General features: G+C 38.0%; 1 pseudogene; it reads right to left on the bottom strand.

Annotated features, from left to right (window-relative positions):
• Positions 1 to 20,392: 20,392 nt before the first annotated feature.
• LOC100138568 (mortality factor 4-like protein 2) lies at positions 20,393 to 21,607 on the bottom strand (annotated as a pseudogene).
• Positions 21,608 to 26,681: the final 5,074 nt, after the last annotated feature.

The following is a 26,681-nucleotide window of genomic DNA, read 5'->3' as shown; positions in this document are numbered from 1 at the left end:
CACTTAGCAAATAACCCATTTACATGTGACATCAAGGATAAAGTCATCAGGTTACTAAAGAACAAGACTTCCAGAGAAAATGTTTCTTCTAACAGTCTGTGGAGCTAAGGTTCTGACAGCATGACTTAACATTATCGTGATTATTAAATTATTCAGTTCCATAGAAGTATATTCTTTTTTTAACTAGCAAGAAGAAACAGATGTGAAAAAAAGATGAACTTGGAATGAGTAATTTGGAGAAACTTTTTAAAAATTTACATGTCTTCCTTCGACACTTGGTCCCCTCAACTCAAAGATTCTAATTCAGTAGGTATAGAGTGTGACTCAGACATATGATACACATACATTTGAATTGCATAGTAGAATCTGATTAGTCTCTTTGTGGAACCAATGGATTAGGAGACTATAATATTCTACTAAGGGTTGATTTTGGGGGAGCTTTCCTCTCTTACTTCCTAAAGGCAGTTGTCTGTTTTGTTAGAACAATCTCCTTTTTAAAAAAAAAAAATTGAAATATGGTTGACTTGTACTATTTTGTTATTTTTAGGTATGCATCAAAGTTAATCAGTTTTATATATATATAATATATATATTTCAGATTATTTTCCATTATAGGTTAATACAAAATATTGGATATGTTTCACTGTATTATACAGTAAATTCTCTTTGCTTATCTATTTTATGTATTCTAGTTTGTATCTGTTAATCCCATACTCCTAATTTATCCCTCTTCACCTCACTTTCCCTTTGGTAACCATAAATTTATTTTCTATGTCTGTGAATCTGTTTCTGTTTTGTAGATACATTCATTTGTATTTTTTTTTTTAGATTCCACATATAATTGATATCATATATGTCTTTCTGACTTCAGTTAGAAATATTTTTCTAACATATATATTATATTTTTCTAACTATATTCTCTAGGTCTAGGTCCTATATTCTCTAGATCCATCCTTTTTGCTACAAATGGCAATATTTTATTCTCTTTTATAACTGAGGAATATTCCATTGTGTATATATACACACACACACATGTGATACGTATATACACAGATGATTGGTTTAAGAAAGTGTGTGTATGTGTGTGTGTGTGTGTGTGTGTATGTTATTATTTGATGGGCACTTGAGTTCCATGTCTTGGCTATTTTACTGTAAGTGGTGCTGTTATTAGTATTGAGGTACATGTTTGTTTTTGAATTAATTACATATTTTCTGGTATATGCCCAAAAGTGGGTTTGCTGGATCATATGGTTGCTTTATTTTTAGTTTTTTAAGGAAATTCCCTAATGTTTTACCTAGAGGCTGTGCCAGTTTACATTCTCACTAATAATGTAGGAGGGTTCCGTTTTCTCTGGCCTTCCTAGGTGGTGCAGTGGTAAAGAATTCACCTGCCAAGAAGGAGATGCAGAAGACGTGGGTTCCATTCCTGGATCAGGAAGATCCCCTGGAGTGGGAAATGGCAATCTACTCTGATATTATTCCCTGGGAAATCCCATGAACAGAGGATCCTGGTGGGCTACAGTCCATGGGGTTGCAGAGAGTTGGACACAGCAGAGCATGCGTGCACGTACACACACACACACACACACACACATGCGCGCGTGCGCGCGCGCACACACACACACATACACACACACATACATGCATTGTAAAATGATAATCTTGCTGGATAGAGTATACTAGGTTGCAGGTTTTTCCTTTCCGGATTTGGGATATATCATACCTCTCTCTTCTGGCCTATAAAGTTTATGTAGAGAGATAAACTGATAGCCTTATGGGGGTTCCCTTGCTATTGACTCTGTTTTTTCTCTTGCAGCATTTAAAATTCTGTCTTTAACTTTTGTTGTTTTTAATTATATCTTTGTGTGGGTCTGGTTTGGGACCCTCTATGCTTCTTGTACATGGATATCTGTTTCTTTTTAGATTTATGAAGTTTTCAGCCATAATTTCTTCAAATACATTTTCAATTCCTTTTTTATTTTCCTTCTGGGGCCCCTATTATGCATAGGTTAACACACTTTATATTACCCCATAGCTCTCATAGTTTGCTTCTTTTTTGTCTATATGCTGTTCTGATTGGATGATTTCCATTATTCTCTCTCCTAGATCACTTATTCATTCTTCTGCATTATTTAATCTGCTATTCATTGTATTTAGCTTGGGTTTAATCTTGGCAAATGAGTTATCCAATTTTGATTGATTCCTCTTCATAGTTTCTAGTTCTTTGTTACAGTGATAATCTTTCTTAATTCCTTTAGCATTTTTATTACCTCCATCTTGAACTCACTGTCTAGTAAACTGTGAGGTCTGCTTCATTCTTTGTTCTTTCAGGTGATTTCTCTTATACTCTTAATTGGGAATAGTTCCTCTGCTTTTTTATTTTATTTAGCTTTTTCTGATTCGATGAGTTTATGAGAAACTGTTATCTACTGTGCCCTTGAAGGGGTGATTTTACATGAGAGTGTTCCCGCGTAGACTGTGTAAGTCCAATATTTTTGGTGCCAGGGCTATTTTTGGAATGGATGCCAGCCATGTCTTTCCTCAGAGTGTGCTGTCTGTTACCACCTTAACAGGGAGTGTAATGATATTGTGGTGTCCAAAAGCTGCACTGGATGTTCAGTGGGGCATCCTTTTTGCCCTGTGCCTGTCACAGCCCTTTTGGGTGCCCTCTTGGCAGTCTTGCACAACTGGACTGAATTTTCTCCCAGGGCCCATCTCTCAAAGATTCAGGGCCTACATGCAATTCATACCAGCAGCCTCGTCTAGTGCATATTTTGGACAGGGAAGTATAGTGAAGAGGCAGCCGTAAGTGCTGTTTTCTCCCCACCTTGATTGTTAGCAAGCCAACAATGCACACTCCTAATGAGTGGAGGCCAGACCCCTCCACCCTTCTCTTTCTGTCTTGGTGGACCTCCCAGCAAGCAAGGGGGCCTCCCAGGCTGAGGGGTCACTTGTGAGAACCTTCCACCCTTTATAGATTCCTCCCAGAGACACTGGTCCCATCCTGATGCCCCTTTTCCCTCCATTATACCCTGTTAAATAGGGATCTTTCTTGCAGGTTTGATTATATAACAGATCTTCTGCCTCTAGTTTTCTGTGAGAGCTGTTGAATATGTAGATATATTTTTGATGTGTTTGTTGGGGGAAGATGAGCTCCACGTCCTCCTACTCCGCCATCTTGTTCATTTCCTAGAGTGATCTCTTTACCCTTTATTATTACCAGACCCATTCCTACTTCACTACTCATACCATGTGCTATCTCATATTTGACATAAGACATATTAAATAAATAACCAGGGTGCACGCATGAAAACTCAGGTCCATTATGTGTGATTTCTATTATAATATGTAGCTTGCATAACAAGGCAGCATCCTGGAGTTCATGAAGAAGCAGTAATTCTGTGCTGAAGGTTGTGTTATGGCCAAGCGCAATGGGGCTTAATTCATATTGTAACCAGAACAAACATATGAGAAAAATCAGGCCTATTTCTTAAGGAAAGAAGTCTTATTTTTAAAATGCCATCAGTTCTCAGATTTACCCAGGACACCCCATTGGGAAATTTGACTCCAGAGCTCATCAACTTAACCACTGTATTATTTAGCATTTTGGTTCAACATAAAAGAGTTCATACAGATGGCTAACAAACACATGAAAAGATGCTCAACATCACTCATTATCAGTGAAATACAAATCAAAACCACTATGAGGTACCATTTCATGCCAGTCAGAATGGCCACGATCCAAAAGTCTACAAGCAATAAATGCTGGAGAGGGTGTGGAGAAAAGGGAACCCTCTTACACTGTTGGTGGGAATGCAAACTAGTACAGCCACTATGGAGAACAGTGTGGAGATTCCTTAAAAAACTGGAAATAGAACTGCCTTATGATCCAGCAATCCCACTGCTGGGCATACACACTGAGGAAACCAGAAGGGAAAGAGACACGTGTACCCCAATGTTCATCGCAGCACTGTTTATAATAGCCAGGACATGGAAGCAACCTAGATGTCCATCAGCAGATGAATGGATAAGAAAGCAGTGGTACATATACACAATGGAGTATTACTCAGCCATTAAAAAGAACTCATTTGAATCAGTTCTAATGTTATGGATGAAACTGGAGCCTATTATACAGAGTGAAGTGAGCCAGAAAGAAAAACACCAATACAGTATACTAACACATATATATGGAATTTAGAAAGATGGTAACAATAACCCTGTATATGAGACAGCAAAAGAGACACTGATGTATGGAACAGTCTTATGGAGTCTGTGGGAGAGGGAGAGGGTGGGAAAATGTGGGAGAATGGCATTGAAACATGTATACTATCATGTATGAAACGAATCGCCAGTCCAGGTTCGATGCATGATACTGGATGCTTGGCGCTGGTGCACTGGGACGACCCAGAGGGATGGTATGGGGAGGGAGGAGGGAGGAGGGTTCAGGATGGGGAACACATGTATACCTGTGGCGGATTCATTTCGATATTTGGCAAAACCAATACAATATTGTAAAGTTTAAAAATAAAATAAATTTAAATTAAAAAAAAAAAAAAAGAGTTCATTAATGACAAGGACAACCTTACTCACCATTGCATCTTGGGCCCCTAGCCCAGTGCCTGGATATGATACATCAATATGAGTAGTTAAAATATTACAAGCAGACAATTTTCTGCTGTAAGGTGACAGTGTCTGAGAATTCTTTGGGCAGAAGATAGTCATGGGGCTGCTCTTGTCTCGGGCACGCATAGGGCAGTGCTGAAAGGGAAATACACACTGAAGATGGATGGAAAGCAAAAGCAAAAGACCAGGAAGCAAGTTCTATTCTCATTTGCTGAGGTGACCGAGGGCAGTGAGGGAGCGGCAAGACATATGGGCTTGCAGTGCCAGCCAAGCCTTCTGTACCTGTAATATTTTCATCAGGATAGCTCATCTTGATTATTAAATCATCTCTTAGTGATTTGAGATGGTAAAAGCATGCTAGAAGTTTTTGCTGAGCTGGGAGAAGTTTTCTTCTCACTTAGGAAAAGAAAGCTTAGAGCCAGAAAGTAGAAATGGGATACAAGACTCAAACTTCTCAGGGATACTACCTATACTGCTGGTCTGGACTTTAAAGTACTTCAGAGCAGAAGAGTTTCTTCAGAATAACAAGTGTAGATTGTTAGTTCAACATAGTTCATAGTTCAAACTATGACAAGTGTAGATTCTCCTTGATATTTTAATTAATGACAATGTCCTATAGAGTCCAAAGGAGTCAGCATTACCAGTATGTTCCATGTGTTCCTGTAGCACCTAATGGTTTTTCAAGCATATTCTAATAACAATAGGAATCATAGCTACAACAATGTTTATATATTTTAGCATTGATAGCATTTTTATGTTCGAAGTACTTCCCTTCTGTGCATTAACTGCTAATTCTTATGGTAGTTTTGAAAATTAAGTATCATTGGTACCATCTTAGTGTGTGTGAAAGTCACTTGTCATGTCCGACTCTTTGCAACCCCATGGACTGTAGCCTGCCAGACTCCTCTGTCCATGGAATTCTCCAGGCAAGAATGATGGAATGGGTAGCCATTCCCTTCTCTAGGGGATCTTCCCCATCCAGGGATGGAACCTGGGTTTCCTGCATGACAGGCAGATTCTTTCCCATCTGAGCCACCAGGGAAGCCCCAAACCTTTGTAAAAAGGACTTCTTTGCCTCTCCCAACAGGGATAGGAGCTTGTAGATCAAAGGCATGCCCTGGAAACACTTGTAATCTCCTGAATTCCCATCCCAAGAGGACTTTATCCTGCCAACAGGAACTACGTAGATGTCTTCTTCAACTCCACTCTCCAAGGCAGCTTGTGTTCTTGGGATACAAACCCTTCACCTTAAAATGTCACCTAGGTGTGACTGTTTGCCAGGGTTTGAGTGAAGTTTGGACATACATGCTTTGGTGTGCAAGTGTGTGTGCACAGGGCTCTTCATGAGGCATGACAGGATGGGAGTGGAGAGAAGAGAACTTCTGCAGGTCAGGAGAGGGACCAATGACCAATTTCTCCCATGCCACCATATTCCAGGAAAGAATTCTAAGGAGTTTGAGAATTTTACATTTCAACCTGGGTTTTCATATTGCAGTAATGCTATTATTTGCCAAGGTAGGAGGATATAATTTTATTTAAATGTGTCTTAGCTATAAGTTTTAAATAGCTGGGCTGAGTAAATTATGGCTTCCCTAGTGGCTCAGATGGTAAAGAATCCGTCAGCAATACAGGAGACCTGGGTTTGATCTCTGGGTCGGGAAGATCATTGGAGAAGGAAATGGCAATCCACTCCAGTATTCTTGCCTGGAGAATCCCATGGTCACAGGAGCCTGAGGGGTTACAGTCCATGGGGTCGCATTATATACATACGGTATATGGCTTCTGTTTTAATTTTTGCCTTCAGCTCCCAAATGTAATGCATGGGCCTAGATATTACTCCCATTTAAAAAATGTGTTAACAACTCTGAGAAGACAAGTGACTGGCTTATAATCATGAAGTGAGACTAGATTTGAGACCAGCACTCTTTAATATGAATGCCTGTGCCATTTCCACCACATGTTTCCTCTCACGTATATTCTGACAGTCCTCACTTTAACTGTATGAAGTGGGGTTACTTCTGTCTCCACTTTTGTCAGCTGATGTGGACTCTGACTAAGCAAAAATGACTGATCCAAGGTCCCATGATACAGCCAGTCCTTAACCCATCTTTTGACTCAGATTGGTAAGTATCATTGGTAAGTATTAGATGATGAGAATATTTTCCAAGAATGTTTAACTTGGAAAAGAGAAGACCGAGCATGATCCATAAAAGTCATTTAAAACCTATGATAGTCTGTCTGTGAAAAGAAACAGACTTGGTCTGTGTAGGCACTACCAGACAGAACTAAAACCCATGGATAGAAACTAAAGGAAGATATAGGGGTTCAGTATAAGGAAGAACTTTCCAACCATTAGAATCTTTCAGTTGTGTCCATGTTAAGTTGATGAACTGTCCATTGCTAGAGGTGTCTAAGCAGAAGCTGTCAGGGATGTTGTAAGTAGGATTTCTGTATTCGTTATCTGGATGCCTCTGATGTTCTCTGAAGTCCTTTCTAGAGATTCCAAATTCCAATACTCTGATTCCATAGTCAAATGGTCTTCAGTTGAAAACCACCTCCAGGATAGGTGGAAAAATCCAAGCAGCCTGAGGGCCTGTACCTGGTGTCTTCCATTCACTTCTCCCTTCCTCACCCTGCTCTGTGCCCTGGGATGCGAACTGCTGTGGACTTCATCACAGGGCTCTTTGCCCTGTAGCTACTGGTGAATTCATCTAATGAGCAGTGCAAGCAGGAGACGGAGGAAGGAGATGCCCTCCCTGTAGGGTCTCCACAGACTACTTTTCATTCAGTGTGTCAGGCCATTTTCTCCACAGAACACGGCCTTCTTCTTTCTAGGTTTCTTCCTGTTTCCCCTGCAGGCCTAGGAATGGTAGTGTGCACTTCTGCTGTCCCTGGCTGCAAGCCACTGGAGCATTCCCAGTGATTTCTGTACACTCTTCCCACAATTTAGTAAACTGTCCCCTAATCGGCTCTTCTCAAAGTGAGCAATTTGAATGTCTTCTTTCCTGCTCGACCCCATGTGATTCAGTAAGCCTGAGGTGACTACTTTTTTGCTAAGGGGAAATCTTGGCTGTTGTCGATATAGAACAACCACAGAACCTGTGTGTCAATATATAGGACCCTCCTAAAAAGGAGGGCCAAAACCCTCTAGGGTATTGAAGGAGGAGGAGAAAGCCTGAGAAAGGAAACAGCCCATCAGAAAGCTGGCAGTTGCTATAGGTAAGTGTATATATTTGACACTTCAGAAGTGTTTCCCCCTTATATACCAGATGCAGCTATGGTAAATATTGCCCATTCTCAAGTTTATGCACAGACTTAGCTGGTTAAGAATGTGGGTTCTGGAGTCTGACTCCCTTAAGTAAAACCCTGACTGGGTCACTTGCTGGTGTTGTAACTATGGGTAAATCTCTTCTCTGAAACTCATTTTCCTCATCTAAAAATAGGGATAATATCTCCTGGAATTGCTGTACAAATTAAATAATTTAATGGGTGAGAAGTATTTATATGCATAGTACCTAAAACATGTTAAGAATTAAATAATATTAGCTATTTTTTTATTAGTCCTACTGTAGTTCTGGATACCTTACCTTATCACAGACTCTAGTATCAGTTTCTTGACTGTGGGGAAATCAAATAAAAACATCAAACTCTCAGTCATTTTTAGCAACTAATGCTTATTCCTTTAACCCAATCCAGCATTTAAGAACCCATTATGGGTAGAGGTAGAAATCATTTTATCAAGATATCGAATGCATAGCTGAGTTCAATGTGGCAAATAACATAGAAATATATGTAATATGTAAACAGTAGCATCAAAAATGGAGACAATAGATATTGCTGGAGGAGAGTCACCCAAGAAATCATCAAAGAAGAGACTCTAGATGAAAGCTGACTAGGAAGTCCTTAGTCAGATTTACAGGATAAGGCCCAGGTCCTTCAAAAGCATTCTCACAGTGGTCCAGCCTAGTAATCATTTCATACTCTGATCACCTGTGGTACCTAGTGTCTGTTCTTTTGTATTTATCCTGTGGATTCTTGCATTATTTATTTGTTGTAGCAAGTACCCTCTATATACTTGTCTCCCAAGTCCAGATGCAAGCTCCATAAAGTTAGGAACCATTTCTCATTTCTTTAAATTCTCAGAGTATCCGTTGGAAATTTTTTTTTTCTCTTTTTCATGGAGGTAATTTTTTTTTTGAAGATGATAATATTTTATTTAATTGGCAATCAATCTAACCAATTGTATGGAATGATAAAAATCTTATGTAGTTCCATTGGAAATTTTTAAGTGTTGAATAGCACAATGAAAATGCTGATGCTGCCTAAACCCAGTTACTGTTTAATCAAAAGTTATTTATTGAGTGGCTCTTACATTTAAAATACTGCATTAAGTATATCATATCTCCCCAACTTCAAAAAATAATAATAATAAGGTCCACCTGTAAGAGCAGAGACAAAGTCAATAACAAAGTCAATTCCATTTATGATTATTTTCCCAGTTTTTGTTGTTTAATCACTAAGTCGTATCTGACTCTTTGCAACCCTGTGAACTGCAGCATGCCAGGCTCCTCTGTCCTCCACTATCTCCTGGAGTTTGCTCAAGTTCATGTCAGTTGAGCCGGTGAAGCCATCCAACCATCTTATCCTCTGTTGCCCAGAGCCTAGCACAATACCATGCGTTTAGGAATTCAGTGGTTGATTGGTTGATTAATGATAGATGAAAGAGTTTCAAAGATGATCAAGGCATCCTCCTGTGATTACTAAGCTAGCCAGAAACAGTTGAACCAATGCATTGCTCACAGATGACACTGATGGCTGTGGTCATAATTATGAGAAGTAAAATTTAGCCTTTCATTTGGTGATGACTATTTCACTTCAACATTAACAATCCAGATTGTCTAGAGAAAAACCTCCAAAGACCAAATAAGGGTATAAGATCAAATAAGGGTATAAGATACTTCAGATAGGGTCTTAGGGATCAAATACAGTAATGGAAGGACAGAAGCTGACCCACTAGAATATGCATAACTTTATATGGATTCATTTCCTAGATGCTTCATCCCAGTCTACTAGGGATGAAGGGAACACTGAGAGAGAATCCTAATCCAGGGAGGTTCTCCATGTTATATTTGAGGGGATACCTGCAGCTCCTGGTAAAAGTACACTTTACAGGTATCAGAAGTCAAGGCTGTAGTCTTCCCATGAATTCTTTCATGTTTTCAGGTTTTAGTGTTGAATCCACATGAATCAAGCAAAACCTAGGGTTTATTTACTTGGTGTGGGTTAGAAAAAAGCATGTGTCTTAAATTCTTGGAGCTGTTAATTTCCATTGTTGGCAAGGAAAAAAACTCTAGTACAAAGAGACTCTGTAATGATCTATTAGCTATTAATTGTGACTTAAGTAAACCCTAAAGATTTAAATTCTATACCAGAAGTTTTGGAAAGAATTTACTGTAGGTCTATTTTACTTAAAAGCAATTAAATTTATTGTGGTGCCCAAGGCATGGCATCCTTTTCCTGGCAAATAAATGACCTCTGTGCTTAGAATGCACTATAAACTATTTTAGAACTTTCCCAACTGTAAAAATTCAGATTTATTATTACTTACTTCATGGAGAGGTTATAAAGACAAATGATTCATATTAAATGTGTAAGTATTTTCTTAGCATCAGACTTCACCATAATGATTGAAGAAACTTATTCCTATTTGTCAACAATTTTAAAGGGAAGGCTGCAGTCCAAGGATACCTTAGTGACTGATGTAATGCAGTGAAGAAAATCACCATTTCAAGTTATTATTAATTTTTGTTTTAAAAAGTGTCAAATAGCTTGTAAATGTTCTTTCATTCTGGATTTATTACTTTAAAAAAGTGGCAGAGGATGAGGAAACCTAAACAAACATCCAGAAACATTTTATGCTTCTTTCCTTAATAAATAATACATTTTGGAAATAATTAAAATGAAACATATGTATATCTTAAGGTCAATTGTAATTCTGTTCTATGTTTCTTTCAGTAGTACTAATAGGTTCTGTAAGATGATCACTTTGAAATTATTAGACTGTTTTAGTCCATATAATTTATTCTTCAAATCTCCTTTGAGGTTTATAGAACAACAGAACTGTTTTAGGTTTAGCAAAACATTTGTGCCATTTGCCAGTTTTAAATGGCAAATATAGAACAAAAAGCACAATCTTTTTTTAGCTGTTAGCATTGTCCTAGAATGTGTTGTATAAACTAACAGGGAATGAGTTTCCTGCCAATAGAAGTATTCAGCATGGCTGGGTGGGTCACCTGGTGGGCTTCCTGGTGAGAGAAGTTAAGCAGTGGCTGTGTGGATGGGATATTTTATGATTCTCTGGCACAGCTTATACTGTGAGAAAAAGAACATAATAGATCTGAAAATCCTATACATCAGCAGAATACTGTTCTTTAGAGCAAATGTGTAACACTTTAAATCCCCTGAAACACCTTTCAATTATAAAGGAAAGCTGTTTATATATTTAAATTTGGAATTAAAATGTTAATTTTTGGAACAGGTTTTGCCTACAGGTTCATCACTTTGAAATATAATTACTCCTGGTGGCTGTTTCTTATAAGAAAGATATTTTTATATTTTAAATAATATACTAGTGTTATTAATATTATAATATATTAATATTAACTTTTGTGAGCTATTCCTGATTTCATGCCTTTGGCTTTTTCAGTTAAGTCTGATAGATTCTAAATACAAAAACCTGGTCCGTGTCTGTCTTCTGTGAAATATAAGAAGGAAATGGACCTCTGAATTACAGAATTGCACATAGCTCTATTCATTGCCTGTAAACGGGAGACAATCACACAAACTCTGCATTTGCAGTGATGAAAGATGAAAGCAATCATCCATATTTAGTTTATAGTATAATGTATTATGGGCTTTCCCTGATAGCTCAGTTGGTAAAGAATCCATCTGCAATGCAGGAGACCCTGGTTCAGTTCCTGGGTCAGGAAAAGCTGCTCGAGAAGGGATAGGCTACCCGTTCCAACATTCTTGGGCTTCCCTTGTGGCTCAGCTGGTAAAGAATCTGCCTGCAATGTGGGAGACCTGGGTTTGATCCATGGGGTTGGGAAGATCCTCTGGAGAAGGGAACGGCTATCCTCTCCAGTATTCTGACCTGGTGAATTCCATGCACTGTATAGTCCATGGGGTTGCAAAGAGCTGGACACGACTGACCAACTTTCACTTTCCCTTTTCATAGTTATTACAAATAGTTTGGGGATAATTTTAGGGATTATGTTTAGCTGTGACTTCATTTATACATCCAGATGACATAAAATATTCATCAATATCTCCTACTATCCCAGGGTTTCCATTCTGAATTTCTAATTAATTTTTGAACACCTCTACCTGAATATTCTGCAGTACCTTCAACTTATCACGTATCCAAAATTAAACTCATCTTCTTCCTGTTGATCTGCTTCTAGCGTTTATTTATTCTGCTGCCACATGTTGTGTCTCTATAGTTTTTTAGGTCTTAGGATGGATGCTGGAGTTAAGTAAAACATTATGCTGGCCAAGGAGAGCTACAGACTCTGCTCGAGACAAGAATTACAGTATTTCTTGAAAAATATAACATTAAGTTCAAAGGGTTGAGGTACGCTGAGAACAACCAATTTTGCACCTGGTTTTATAGAAGACTGTGGCTGAGAAGTAATCATCAATATGTCCTTCAGAAAGGGAGACCCAAACAGAGAAAGTTAAATAAAATTTCTAAGACCATACAGCTAGTAATTGATGAATATATTACTTGAACCAAAGTTTGTGACTTCAAAGAACATATTCTTAACTTCTATGCTAATGTATTATTCTCTTTTACTTATAAGGCTTAACCTCAAAGAGAGTTAAGGAAAATACTTTTTATTACCACATACATGTATACTCTAAAATATATTAATAATTTTCACTCTGAATCAAAATGAAAATTTAAATCACATTCTTCATCCTCTAATGAGTAAGTAGATAAACATGGCATTTTATAATAATACTTGCTAAACATCCTAGAATTCTTATTATATAGGAAGGGCTATGTTTAGCCCTTTACAAAAATTATAGCATTTAAGCACATAGAAATTCAAATAGGTAGGTACTATAACACTTCTTACAGTATAAATGAGAAAGCTGAGGTCCAGAAAATTAAAGTGATCTGTCCTAGTCATATAGTGACAAGGCTGAGAACCAACAGAATTCTGTCTGACTCTAAAGCCAGCACACTTAACCACTGTTCTCTATTGACTCCACTTAATAATGGTTTGAATTTAAAATTCTTTTAATAGAACCAGGTTTGACACTTGAAGGGGTAAATACTCAGCTTCATAGCAAAACTATATTATATCAGATTTATCTCTGATTCTAGAAAATTATGCTAAAACATGTCAAGATACATGGAAGACCTTTTGATTTTTGAGAAAAATTCATCCCAATTTTGAGATAACATAAAAGTAGTAGTTCTATAGCACATGTTGTGAAGTGACCACTTTCTATAATGAAAATCGATTATTTTTGGAAAAATATGAGTTTTACTTCAGTTTTTAGTGTGTGCCAGGTGACATGAAGTTCTCATCAAGGCTTTGAATCAGTATAATACTCAGGTTCCATTACTCAGCAGAGGTTTGAATACTACGATCGCTCTTTTGGATTAGGAATGGAGTATGAGGAAAAGGACCCTGAACAGAGACTCATGAGTGGTTTTTCTAGTAAGTGATGCCAGGTCATATTCGGTATTCAATAAATATGGAGTAGATAAATAAGTGATATATTTTTAAATTCTTAAAATTTTATATCAGTCATGGATGACTGAGTCAATTGAATTCTACTGAATAAGGTGAGAATATTGACTCAGGTCATGAATGGGCTGGTTTGGGCTGTTTTTTTTTCCCCTTTTGAATAGAGATTTTTTTTTTTTTTCCATCAAATCAGAAGCCAGATAGATGATTTTCACTTTTCAGGGATCTCCTGGTATTTCTTATATAGTCAGGAAGTTGGTTTATATGAATTTTATGGTCTACTCCCAAGCTAAGATTATATGATTCAGTGATTTCCTGATGGAGAGAGAAAAATGCTTTAAAAGAAAAATGAAAAGAAAAAAAAACACAAAAAACTTGCTCTCTTCTAAGATGAAAGAATCTCAATTTCCTGGACACAGGTTCTTAGTTGAGATTCTGATAATAAATGAATGTTCTAGTACCAAGAGAGACTGTTGCTCTCACGATGCTGAAAGTGCCATAGGGCAGTAAGGTGGAGTCAAGAGGAGTGAACTGCTATTATCAGCCTAGCCCATTTGAGGTTTTCATTATATCCTAGCCAGATGTGTCATCTCTATTAAGAAATAGCTGCTTCCCAGAACAGGACCTTAGAACAAGTTCAAAAGACTTAATGAATCATGGGAAATATTTCCTTGTAAAATATGATTACATAATATGACCCAGATTCTACTTTACATTTGGTGCATAAACAGTTGGCTTATGCAATTGGATGGTGTATAAACAATTCTTCAGTGCTTTCACATATATTTTATTTGATTCACGTGTAAGACTGAGTTGGCTATTACTGTCGTCTCCACTTTATAGAAGAGGAAATTGGGTTTTAAATAAGTTAACTGGCTTAAGATATTAGAACTAGTAAATGTCTGAAGTAAGTCTTAAAGACAGCTTCCTGGGTTCCTCATTTTCTGCAACAGTGCCATTTTCGTTCATTGATAAAGTGATTAGTGCAGCTATTAAGACCAGCCGTCTTGGCCCTTTACACAGAGTCCTCATCAACTGGAAGCCTGCAGGTCTGTTCCATACTGGACGCAAAGCAAAGAAATTCAGTCGTTGTTGTCTTTGTTGATTAGGCTAAAGTAGAGATGCATGCCCTACAGTAGAAAATGGCTTTCTCAAGAGCCCCATATTTTGTGATGGAAGTGGTGCTAATGATGGAACTAGCTGAATAACTATTGGGGATATAGTTACTCTTTTTTGGAAGTTATTTATTCAAGTTTCTAAAGGAGAAGATCACTGGCATCTTCAAGCACCAGTATGAGGGTCAATGTGGATGTCTTTAAGAATCCCATGGTGCGTAGGCTGGGCTCTCCCTCATGTTTTGACCATGACTGCTTTGTCTCCAAATAGGGCTGACCTGAAGAAATCAAGTATAGTTTAATGTATCAAGAACTCTTCGCACCCAGTATCAAGGGGTTTACTTAGCTTGTTGTTGTTGTGAAGTTGCTTAGTCATGTCCGACTCTTTGCAACCCTATAGACTGTAGCCTGCCAGGCTCCTCTTTCCATGGGGTTTTCCAGGCAAGAATACTGGAGTGGGTTGCCATTTCCTTCTCCAGAGGATGTTCCCGACCCAGGGATTGAACCTGGGTCTCCCACTTTGTAGACAGACGCTTTTACCATCTGAGTCACCAGGGAAGTCATAGTCTTAGTCTTACTTAGCTAGTAATATCATCAACTGCACTGACATTTTCCAAAGGAAGAGAAGCATTTGCACTTCTCACTATGCCAAATATTAGGAAGTAACTTACTTATCTTGACCAATATTTCAACAAAACATTCTTCATTTATGATGTTTGCTAAGTGCTACAAGAAAACTCTTGACAGTGGAAAATGACGATTTCAAAGAGCTGTTGCATGGCTCTATGGCAAGACCACTGGTAAGTGGAAAGGACTGGTAGCTGCTCTTGCCTTTTGAGTTCAGGAACTAGAAAGTATTCTGCATAACATTAATGGACATGGTTTCTTTGGCGTGGAAGGGCTGTGCCAAATAGAACTCAAGTTTGTCTTCCCAGAAATGAATAACGATTCCAGAATCTGGTGATATGAGCTGCTATAGGAATGGGGATTATGATGTTGACTAGAGAACATGGTGAGGCAGTGTTTAAGAGCTTGAGCTCTGGGGTCAAGCAGAACTCTTGTCGATCATAACCCTACCATTTCCCGTTTATGTTGGACAGTGTATCTGTCATCTGTAAACCTTACTTTTCTTAAGTGAAATAAAAAGCAGATTTATTCATTAACTTATTGTTCTTTTTAGCTCCTGTCATGCTTCAGAACTAGATTAGAAGCTAGACTTACCATGATAAATATTATAAACTTTTATTTATATAAATTTATTATCAGAGTTGTTTTGTGAATTAAAGGAGGTCGCTATGTACAGCATTTAGCATAAGACCTGTTTGAAGGTTTTCTTCAAGTAATAATATTAAACTCAGGAAGTACAAAAGAGCTATCTTTAAAATACTAAAAAGTTTCCCAGTTAGACTTTTTATTTGTGGCTCCAAGGGACAAGTGAGAAGGTAAATAATATACAGTAAATCTAAGCATGATAAAAATAAGAAGTTTTGATAGTAAGAGTTGCCCATTAATGATTGTCTCAGAAAGGTGGGAGTTCCTTCTCACTCAAGGGGACCCAGCCCAGAAGAAACTGCATGAATATCTGTTAAGAATCTTATAATGGCAATTCCTGCATTGAGTCGTGATGATTGTATTATATTCTTTTTCATATATTATACATTTTAAACAGTAACAATACTTATTATTGAGTGTTTATACCATGCTATGAATATTCTAAGCACTTATCATTCATGAATTCATTTAATCCCTACAAAAATTACATGAAAAGGGTACAAACAGAATGCCAACATAACTAATGAGAAAGGAAGTTGAGTCATAGAAATAAAAAACATGCCAAAATTCAAACAGCGTTCCAGTGATAGAAAATATTTCTGTAACTTTCTCGCCGTGCTCCTTTTGCTCACTCTCTGATATAAGGCTTCATTTTGTGTCCAGTTGGTAAAATACATGATACTTCAGAAGCAGAAACTCAGTCCCTATCCTATAGTCGCCTCAGGCATTCTACTAGCATTCTTTAAGGATTTGCTTTCATGTCATTCCTTTGGTATTTAGCTTACCTGAAGAGTCAGCAAGCTGATGCGTGCCTACTAGTGATTTCCTATTAGCCAGGTACCTTAAGCCAGTTTTATCAGGTTTTTTAATGGGAAATAAGCCTCTGCTTCATGGGTATTTTTCATGTGGAAAAATACCAAACCCTCAGGTTGAGCACTTACATTAATCTCCTTGGGGATTTTTAATCTCATACCTTGTTTCTAAGTTAAAAAAAAAAAAAAAAACCACATTGCTTAGATGGAAAAGTATGAAGATGGTTCTTGCCTTCTGAAATGGCACAGATGAAGGATATTCTAGCTATAACTGAAGTCCTTTTTTGGCAAAGAAATGACTTTTCTTTCCCACATGCATCTGTACTTTTCTCCAAGTACAGAATTGCCTTCCCCATTGAATTGTATTCCCCCAAATGCATTTTTCATAAGCTATAAGATACTCAATAATGACATATATTTCAGTAGCATGGCATAAAGTTTAGGAAAACTCTTTAGGAACTAGTGTGCTCAGTGGGGGTAGGGGGAGAGGGACCTTCCCGTGTGGCTCAGTGGTAAAGTATCCACCTGCCAATACAGGAGACCTGGATTCGATCCCTGGGTCAGGAGGATCCCCTGGAGGAGGAAATGGCAACCCACTCCAGTATTCTTACCTGGAGAATCCTATGGACTGAGGAACCTGGTGGGCTGTAGTCCATAGGGTCACAAAGAGTTGGTCACAACTAAAGCAACTTAGCATGCATCCATGATTCACCTGTAGCCCCTTCTCTTTGGGAGAAGTGATAACAGCTAGCTTAAAGACTACATTCTGGAGTCTATATTTCCTAAAGAGACCTTTTCCCTGAGAAAAAGAATATGTTTAAGCTTATTGCAAATCTTACAGAGGTATGTGTTACAATTGGCATCTTTGTCTTCAAGATGTTATACATTGTTATGTGCATCATGGAACAGCTCCATCACTGGCCTCCAGTGCTGTATGGCTTCAAGTCTGCTCCAGCTAAAGATCATTATGAAGAAGAGATTAGGAAATATATGGCCCTTTTCCATGAAGATGACATTTCTTCCCAAGAGGAATATGCATTCTAATTAAGTATCTATTATTATTTCATTGCTCTCCCAAAACTAAGCCCTAGTACAGCATTTTAGAATCTTAACTGAGACTTACTTCTTTACCCCTTAACTTCTGCCACCAACTTGCTAAAGTTTCACCTGCTCTTCTGCACAGACACAAATTGGTATATTTTTGAAAAAAATTGAAGCCACACATAGTCTTCTGAGTCCTTCATCAAAATTCTTGACTCCTGCTTTTTGCTTACTACCCATATTCTTAGAAAAAGAAAAATCCTCTATAACCCAATAAAAAAAGAAAGAGGAGTGGGGAGGGTGGTGTGAGGAATAAACTAGGACGTTGGGATTAAAATATACACACTACTATATATAAAATAGGTAACCAGCAAGGACCTATTATATATCACAGGGAACTAAATATCTCAATATTTTGTAACCTGTGAGAGTGCAAGTTGCTCAGTCATAACCAACTCTTTGCAACCCCATGGACTATACAGTCCATGGAATTCTCCAGGCCAGGTTGCTAGAGTGGGTAGCCTTTCCCTTCTTCAGGGGATCTTCCCAACCCAGGTCCCCTGCATTGCAAGTGGATCCTTTATCAGCTGAGCCACAAGGAAAGCCCAAAATTACTGGAGTGGGTAGCCTATCCCTTCTCCAGTGGATCTTCCTGACCCAGGAATCAAACTGGGGTCTCCTGCATTGCAGGAAGGATTCTTTACCAACTGAGCTATCAGGGAACCTGTAAGGGAAAAGAATCTAAAATATATGTGTGTGTGTGTGTGTGTGTGTGTGTATGTGTACACATAACTGAATTGCTGTGCTGTATACCTGAAACTGACACAACATTGTAAGTCAACTGTACTTCAATATAGATAAATAAAAGGCAAATGTATCAGAATTGACGTCAGAGTAGAGGATTCCAAATCACTGGGCCGGCTTTTTCTTTACCGCACTGTTCAGGCCATGCCAGGGACTTCCAAGAGTTCCTTAGAATGATGTTTGAGGACCCTTGGTTTTCATGAGTGGTTCTTAAATGCTAGTACCTGATTCATAGGAGACTTTTGGCCATTCCAAGGCAAAATGAGAAAAAAATAAGAACCAGTAAGTAATAAAAAGAATGCAAAATTACAACTATTATTTGATATTAAGAAACAGTTATGAAAGTACATTGTAATTTTTATCAATGTCTTTATAGAACAAAATTGGCAATGCTACATTAGATTACCCATTTTTTTTCCCAGTTATATATTTTTTTTAAGTTACTGTTTATACTGGTTATTTTAGGAAGTTAGGAAAGAAAAAAGAAACAAGAAAAATTAAAAAAATATTCTTATGATATAACATTAAGCAAAATAGAATACAAACAAAACTGTATTTATGATATTATTACTGATATAGGAAACTCTATATCCAGATAAGTGATAAAAATGATGTTTTCTAAATATTGTGGGTGATTTTTTTGTCTTAGATTTATATTGTGCTTTTTACTTTAATTTGCAATAAATAATTATGAAAAAAAAATTTAACTGGTCTGTGAAACCCAGAAATCTCTGTATCACTGGATCAATATTTGAGGTCCTTTTTTTGACCAACAATTTCTGTCACAAAATGTCCTTAATTCTTTGCTTTGCTTTTCATGGGAACTTTCATAGAGATATTCAGGCCATTGCATAATGTAATGCACTATTACATTAGTGCATTACTAGTGTAATGCACTGTGCCAGTCTGCATCCCTTTCTCCATAAAGTGGGCCTCTGTATTGGGTTAGTTTCCTAGTCTACTTAGGACTATTTTTGGAAAGGAGTAAGTCTCTGTCCTTGAGGAAAAAGGTGTCAAAGAGACCTGTGGATATTGGAGAAGACAGGATGCCTTAAAAGTAAACATACTGATGCTTTGCACTTAGCAAATCCTCTCAAATTCAGGGCCAATTTATACCTGAGAGCATCTACTTTTTTTTCCCACTTTTTCCTCCTTGTCTTTTCTCTATTTCATCATGTATAGTACATGCAAGAGTATATTTATTAATAATACACAGGTACAGTTTAAACAATAATCATAATATCAATAACCACAGCACAAATGCTCATATACCTATCACACAATATAAGAAATAGCACAAGCTGTATCTTTGATATCTTTTATGTCTTATATAAAATCATATAAATTTTATATGCCCCTTCCCTAATTCCCATTCTTTTTTTAATTGCTTTGAAATTTAGAGACAGATTTTGTTTAAAATCTGAAATACAATTCCTAAAATATCAACTTCTCCAGAAAACTGTGGCTATACAATAGTGCATCGCCTCTCTCATGTTAGAACGTGCATTAGACTCAGATGCAAAAACTATGGACCAAACTACCATCCTTCAACAATTTGAATGATATTAGCAGAATGTTCAAGCAACACAAATGAACTTTCAGAGGATGGGCTCTTTTACTTCAAGCACTATTAAAAAAAGCACAAATGCTTGGGTTTTCAGGTATATATATATTAAGTTGAACCTTTGGAACTGGGAATCAGGGCATTTTTTGCACACAGTTTTAACACAGAAAATTGTGTAGTGTCAAAGAGGTAGAACCACAAGCATTCAAGCAATGTTGTCAAGTAGGCAATAAAATGTTCTAGTCAGTGTTTCTTCTTTGTCTAATTACTGCCTGCACTGGTAGGAACTTTGAAATGAGAAAAGGAGCCTGTACTGCTTTTATTTTCTGTTTAGAACAAAACAGAAAACTAACTGAAGCATAAGCCCTGTTATACATTAGCAATTTTAAAGAACATCAGTTATGCAAGAGAAAGACTAAGAACAAAAAGAGTGTTTACAGATACCAGACATAGCAGTGAGTATTCAGTAGACCCTCTCAGGGCTTTGTGGTGGTTCTCAGCAGAAGCCACTTTGTAACCACTGGCAGTAAACAGAGACAGCATCTTTCACCAGGTATTTTAGGAAACCATGCAAACAGCCCAGAGATCATGCAAGACTCTTCTCATCAAAGGGCGTATGTGCCAACATTGCTGCAGTTCTTACAAATAATCTCAGTAGGTGTGGTGCTGCCTAAACCTGGGACACTGGCACATCAGGGTAAGCCAAGAGGATTTTGGCATACTGGAGTCTCTAAAATGTGGAGAGCAGCTGAGTGCCCAGTATCACATTGAAATACTCTTCTATTCCTGTCACAACTTTATTAACCACATACTCCTTATCACCAACATTTCCCAGCAATTTCTTGCAATTTTAATACTCTTTATAGCTTTTGTAAATGCTGTGTAGAATACCATCTACATTTTTCTTAGCAGAGAGTTGAAACAGCTGCTTCTGCCTAGTAACTTTTGGAAGGAATGATGCTAAAGCTGAAACTCCAGTACTTTGGCCACCTCATGCGAAGAGTTGACTCATTGGAAAAGACTCTGATACTGGGAGGGATTGGGGGCAGGAGGAGAAGGGGACGCCAGAGGATGAGATGGCTGGATGGCATCACTGACTCAATGGATGTGAGTCTCAGTGAATTCCGGGAGTTGGTGATGGACACGGAGGCCTGGCGTGCTGCGATTCATGGGGTCACAAAGAGTCGGACACGACTGAGCGACTGAACTGAACTGAACTGAGTCCTCAACAAGCCATGATTTTAATTCTTCTGGAATCTTTATTTTCCGTTCTACTGTTAAATGCCTCCTAACTTTCAACAGTGAGCCCTTTTCTTCCAAGGTGGTTGAAGTGCTTCACTAGTGTTGCCACCATCTCCATTTCCACAAGGCTTCTGTTTGTTCATTCTTGTCTTCTTCATGGATCTTGAAGGGGGGTTCTCTGCAGAGCAACAACGCCCCCACCCCCATCTGCCTGGGAGTGCTTCTTCAGATTCTTCTTCTGGGGACCAGCTGTCTTCTTTCCTGAAAAGACCCCTCTCATCTTCTATGCCTGTTGCTTCTAGTTGATTTTTGAAAGTTATGTTTTGCATATTGTCATCCACAGGTTTAAACACCCTGCTTTCCCAAGCTCATTCCACCCTGTTTTCATTCTATCCAGTAATCCTCTTCCTTCCTTCCCTTCTAAGAACTCCTGGTGTTTTCACAGGTAGAATCTTACAGATCTTCTGGTGTGGTCTGGAGAGATGAGGTGGGAGACACAACCCAAGACACAACCCATCCCTATAATCAGGGATATTCTGCAATTAGGATCAGACCTTCTGATCATCACTGTACAGCTAACTTAGCTTTTCTGGTGGTAGTCTTTTTGTCCTGACCTCCAAGCAGAGTGTTCTTCAGGCAAGTATTCAGTCAGTTAATTTTCTAGAAAGTTGTCTGAGTGAGGTTTTTACCTTTTGAGTTTGCCACTGCTGCTGCTGCTAAGTCGCTTCAGTTGTGTCCAACTCTGTGCGACCCCATAGGTGGCAGCCCACCAGGCCCCGCCATCCCTGGGATTCTCCAGGCAAGAACACTGGAGTGGGCTGCCATTTCCTCCTCCAATGCATGAAAGTGAAAAGTGCAAGTGAAGTTGCTCAGTCGTGTCCGACTCTTAGCAACCCCATGGACCGCAGCCTATCAGGCTCCTCCATCCATGGGATTTTCCAGGCAAGAGTACTAGAAGCCCCTAATTCTCATTCTTTACTGCATCTCCTGCTGCCAGCTCCCACCTAATTCAACCAGTCTTCCTCTCCTCCGGCAAAGACACTTATGCAACCACAGACTCTGGAAATGTTTTTCTGTCTGTGGAGGAATTCAGTTCTCTTGTTCTCTGCCCTTTGCTAAATATTGGTTTCTTTTGTTATTTTCTGGCAATGCAGAATTTAGTGTGGGACCCCTGATGCCATTAGGATGTTGAAAACATGGCCTTGATTATATTCACCCTGTTTATTCTGATGTTTTCTTTTTTGACAGTTAAAAAATTATATATATGATGTTTGTCAGGCATTGCCTACTATTTTTCAGGCAGTGCAGAAACAGATAGACCAATACCCATTTTAGATACAAATATAAACAGGACCAAAGTTCTTGCTCTTGAGCCTCAAAACCAGAAGATATATATACAGATATAGATATATATATATAGGTATAGATATATATAGATATAGATATATATTTTTTAAACCAAACGTGAGGACCATCTTTTCAGAAGTCTTTGTAAAGTTCCTGATAGAAACTGTGTGTTTTTATTTCATTGCAGTCAAACTACTCTGCTGACTTCTGTGGCTCTGCTCTGACAGGAGGTTCATAGTTCTGTCTCTTAGGGTGGGGTCAGACATGGGTAACAGGGTGGGGCTGGAAAGAAGACAGGGAGGGGCCAGAACCTGAAATAGAACCATCCATTGTGTTTAGGATACAAATTTAGGGCAACCACAAGTTTTTGTTCTGTTATTTTTAAATCATTTATTAATTTTTTGGCTAATTATATGCCAGGCACAATAGTATATGCTGTATGTATAGTGGTTCATACCAGTTCATGAGCAGCTGCTTTTGCCCCCATTTTGAAATGCAAGAACTGAAACTCAGAGGTTAAATCACTAACTCAAGGTTTCTCAGAAGTAGCAAATGTAAATTTGACCCCAAAGTTCTCTTTCTTCAAAATCCCTCGTCTTTTTTTTCAGCTTTCTTAGAGTTTTTTAATCTGTGTTTTCTTTAAAATTGAGATGTAATTGATGTATAATATTAGTTAATGTATACAACATAATGATTAGACATGTATATATACCATTTTGCAAAATGACCACCACCTTATCCATTGTATCACAGATAATTTCAGTCTGACTGGGGGACATGTTCATATCTAAAGAGCGGCAGCAAGCAGATGGTAGTCCAGGCAATGTGTAGGCCTCATAGATAAACTGGAGCCCAGACAAGCAGTCTAAAAACAGGCAGACAAGGGAGGTGAGCACCACAGCAGAAGTCTGCCAATATATTGGGGGTGTCAGCCACTGGGCTTCATTTCTAGGAGCAGTAAAGCAGAGAGGAAGAGAGAAACAGGGAGCACAACGTGGAAGGGCAGAGAGCCAAACGGTCTGGCTGCTGGGCCAGTTATAGAGGTGGGGCTTCAGGTGGGATCTCCCACATGAAGAATGAGATTCAGGAACTGGGATTAGGGAGCGTGAAACCCCAAAACTGGGCTTGTTGATGGATGAGCCATGGAGGACTTGGCTGGGCCTGGCCGTAGTTCTTTTAACCTCAGAACCTATTTTTGAGTGTTAAATGCCTTACATCCCAGGAAGGAAGTGCCTAGGAGTCTGGCAACTGGTAAGGATCCAGTAGCTTTCAGATCTCTCCAGAAGCATTTTTCAATACTCTAGTAGTTCGTTTGTAGAGTTTTATTAGGCACTCTTAAAAAGCTTAATTTTCTGTGAACTCAAAGTTTCTTTTCTTCAGAAATTCTGAAAAGTTTTCAGTGTGTGTCCATGTAGATGTTTTGTTGAGGTGTGTTTTTCTGGCTCTGGCTTACATTTCCTTGATCTGTACTATTATTGTTAATTAAAATTCCAAAGTCAAAGTCAGTGCTTCCACTTAGCTTAGTTTTCGGAGAGAGACAGGAGTTACTTGTTCCAGGAGGACAGGTTTATTGGATGTAGTAATACCTGCTTTGCTTAAATATGAGGAAGAAAAAGAAGCAGAATGAGATTTCTTAGAATTTGAATAGGGAACATGTTTTGACAATGTATTTAATTTTTACTTTATTTTATTTGGTAATCTTTAAAATTTGATGGCAGTTTTCACGCTATAAATCATAAAGATTGACTTACAAGACAGTGTTGCAAGATATGAATATAGAGAACAGGAACATAATGGAGAGTTTTAGGCTGTGGGTGCGCAAGGTAACCACCATCTCTGTCTTTATGTGGCAGTCTCTAGGAAAACAGTCATTTGCTATTATTTGTGTGTCTGTGGATTCTGTTTGTAGGTACTTGACTAACCATTCAGAGCTTCGGTTGATATAGAATGCAAACAGATGCAAAAATTTCAGGTGAATCAGGAAGTGACATCTGACTTCAGGGTTATCTGGGATAAGACACCATGGTTTGCTTCCTTACTTGTTGATAGAAGTAAAATTCAATTAATTTTAGTTTAATTAAATTAATTTATAAAGCATTATTTGAACACCTGCAGTGTGCCAGCTGTGAGCTCACAATGTAACAAAAGAGATAGATATTTATTAAGCTAATGAGAATATAATGTGAAACATGCTGATCTAGCAGGACTGAATACATAGGAGGAGATTTTTAGAGAAGATAACCCTGGGGCTGAATCTTTAATGAGTGAAATTGGTATTGGAAATTGAGAAAGAGAAGTACTGGAAGAGGGAGCAGCATGTAGAAAATTGCAGAGTTCACGCAAGGTTCTAAGAGTGGTAAGCAGTTCATATCAAAATGTGGAGTGGAGAGGAATGCAGATGGAGAGCGAGGTGGCCAGTACTAATGGAGGATTAGGCAGTGATACTCACTAAAACAGTTTTTGCAGGAAGATGACAAGATGAGATCGGTGTTTCAGAAATACCACTTTGGAAGTAATTGGAAAATAGATTGTGGGGAGTGGATTATAGAAGGGGCTTGGGAGGAAGAGTGGTTTAAAAATATGAACTCACCAATTGTTGGTGTTAGTTACTTTGTTCTCTCTGCTTGTAGTGATGCTTCTTGCTTCTTAGCACCATGACTATTGCCTCCCACTCTACCCTCAACTCCACTCCTGCACCAGAGATCATTTTCTGCTTAACTAGTCTCAAGATTCGCCATATACTCAAACACACACATATTTGATTGGTATCTTATTAATATTATTATTCCTATGTAATCTTAAAGCTTCAAAAAAAAGAATGAATTTTTATATTTGCTTATTGATGCATTTCTAGCATCTAACAAAATGTGGATATTTAATCAGTATTTGGTGAAAAGATAAATGACATTCAAGTCAGTATTTTCAATTTCTTTAAAGAGTTTCTCTAAGGAGTGTTTTTTTCAAAACACTCAGGAAAACCAGAAAATAACCACTACAACAAACAGTATCCTACTTGAGTTCCTACTTCATGCCATCGTGGTGGACAGTCTCAGTCCCTAAATTTCGGATGGATCTGTGAAATCAGACCACAGTTCAAAAGAGTTTAACTTTTTCTCCCTCTTTGCAGAGATTTCTCCTTTTCCCTCTTTGCAGAGATCACATAGTTAGATTTTCATATGTTATATACTTATATAATGTGACTCTGTTATAATACAATTGAAATGTTGCTTAATTTTGATTCAGTGTTACTAAACATATTTGTATAATATCACTTTTGTACAGGATGCTGTACTAAGCATGGAAAATAATTTTTCCACAGAATGTAAGCTCCAAGAGGATAAGACCAAATCAATTCTATTCACTATTATATGCTACCAAGTCTAACACAGACTCAAAGTATAATAGATAGGCATTAATAGATATGTGTTCATTGAATAGATGTACAGATAGATTTAAAAGTTTTGCAAGGCACACTCTGTTTTGGGGAACAAATAATATGATCTTTGAAATAAATAATAATATAATTTTGGGGATACATAATGTATTAGTAGGATTTCAAGTTTCAGGTCCTGGGCCTGAGATCAGACTTTAAAGAAAGAAAAACATGGGAGACATCAACTAATTCATGGGAACTTGCACAACTTTCCTGGATGTGTTTACTTGAAATGTTTTACAGACATATTCTCTGGGAAGAAGTAGCAGTCTCAACCCAGGGTTGCTTTCAGTGTCTTAAACACAAGAGACATATAGCAAAACAGTATTTCCTGATTGTTGTGCTTGAAGTCTTCCTCTTTATGTGTTAAGGAATTTTTCAGGAATAGGCCAGAACTAAGTTATGCACAGAGAATGTTTTCCTGGCCTGGGCAAGAGAAGGCACCAGCTTTAGCTCCTTTGATTTTTCTGGTTCCTACTTTGTTGTTGTTCAGTCTGACATGACTGAGCAACAGAGCAAAATAACAGCATGCTGATTTTAATTTAATATTGTTGTTATGCTTAGTTGTGGGGGGCAGTGCGGACTGGCATTCTTTATTTTTATTTTATTCTTTAATTTTTATTGGAGTATTTGTTGCCATTCAGTCTCCCAGTCATGTCTGACTCT

The sequence above is a fragment of the Bos taurus genome, chromosome 7, assembly GCF_002263795.3.
Source record: "Bos taurus isolate L1 Dominette 01449 registration number 42190680 breed Hereford chromosome 7, ARS-UCD2.0, whole genome shotgun sequence".
Classification (NCBI taxonomy): domain Eukaryota; kingdom Metazoa; phylum Chordata; class Mammalia; order Artiodactyla; family Bovidae; genus Bos; species Bos taurus.
Note: the sequence above shows the minus strand (reverse complement) of the source record. Positions and strands in the feature narration are given on the sequence as shown.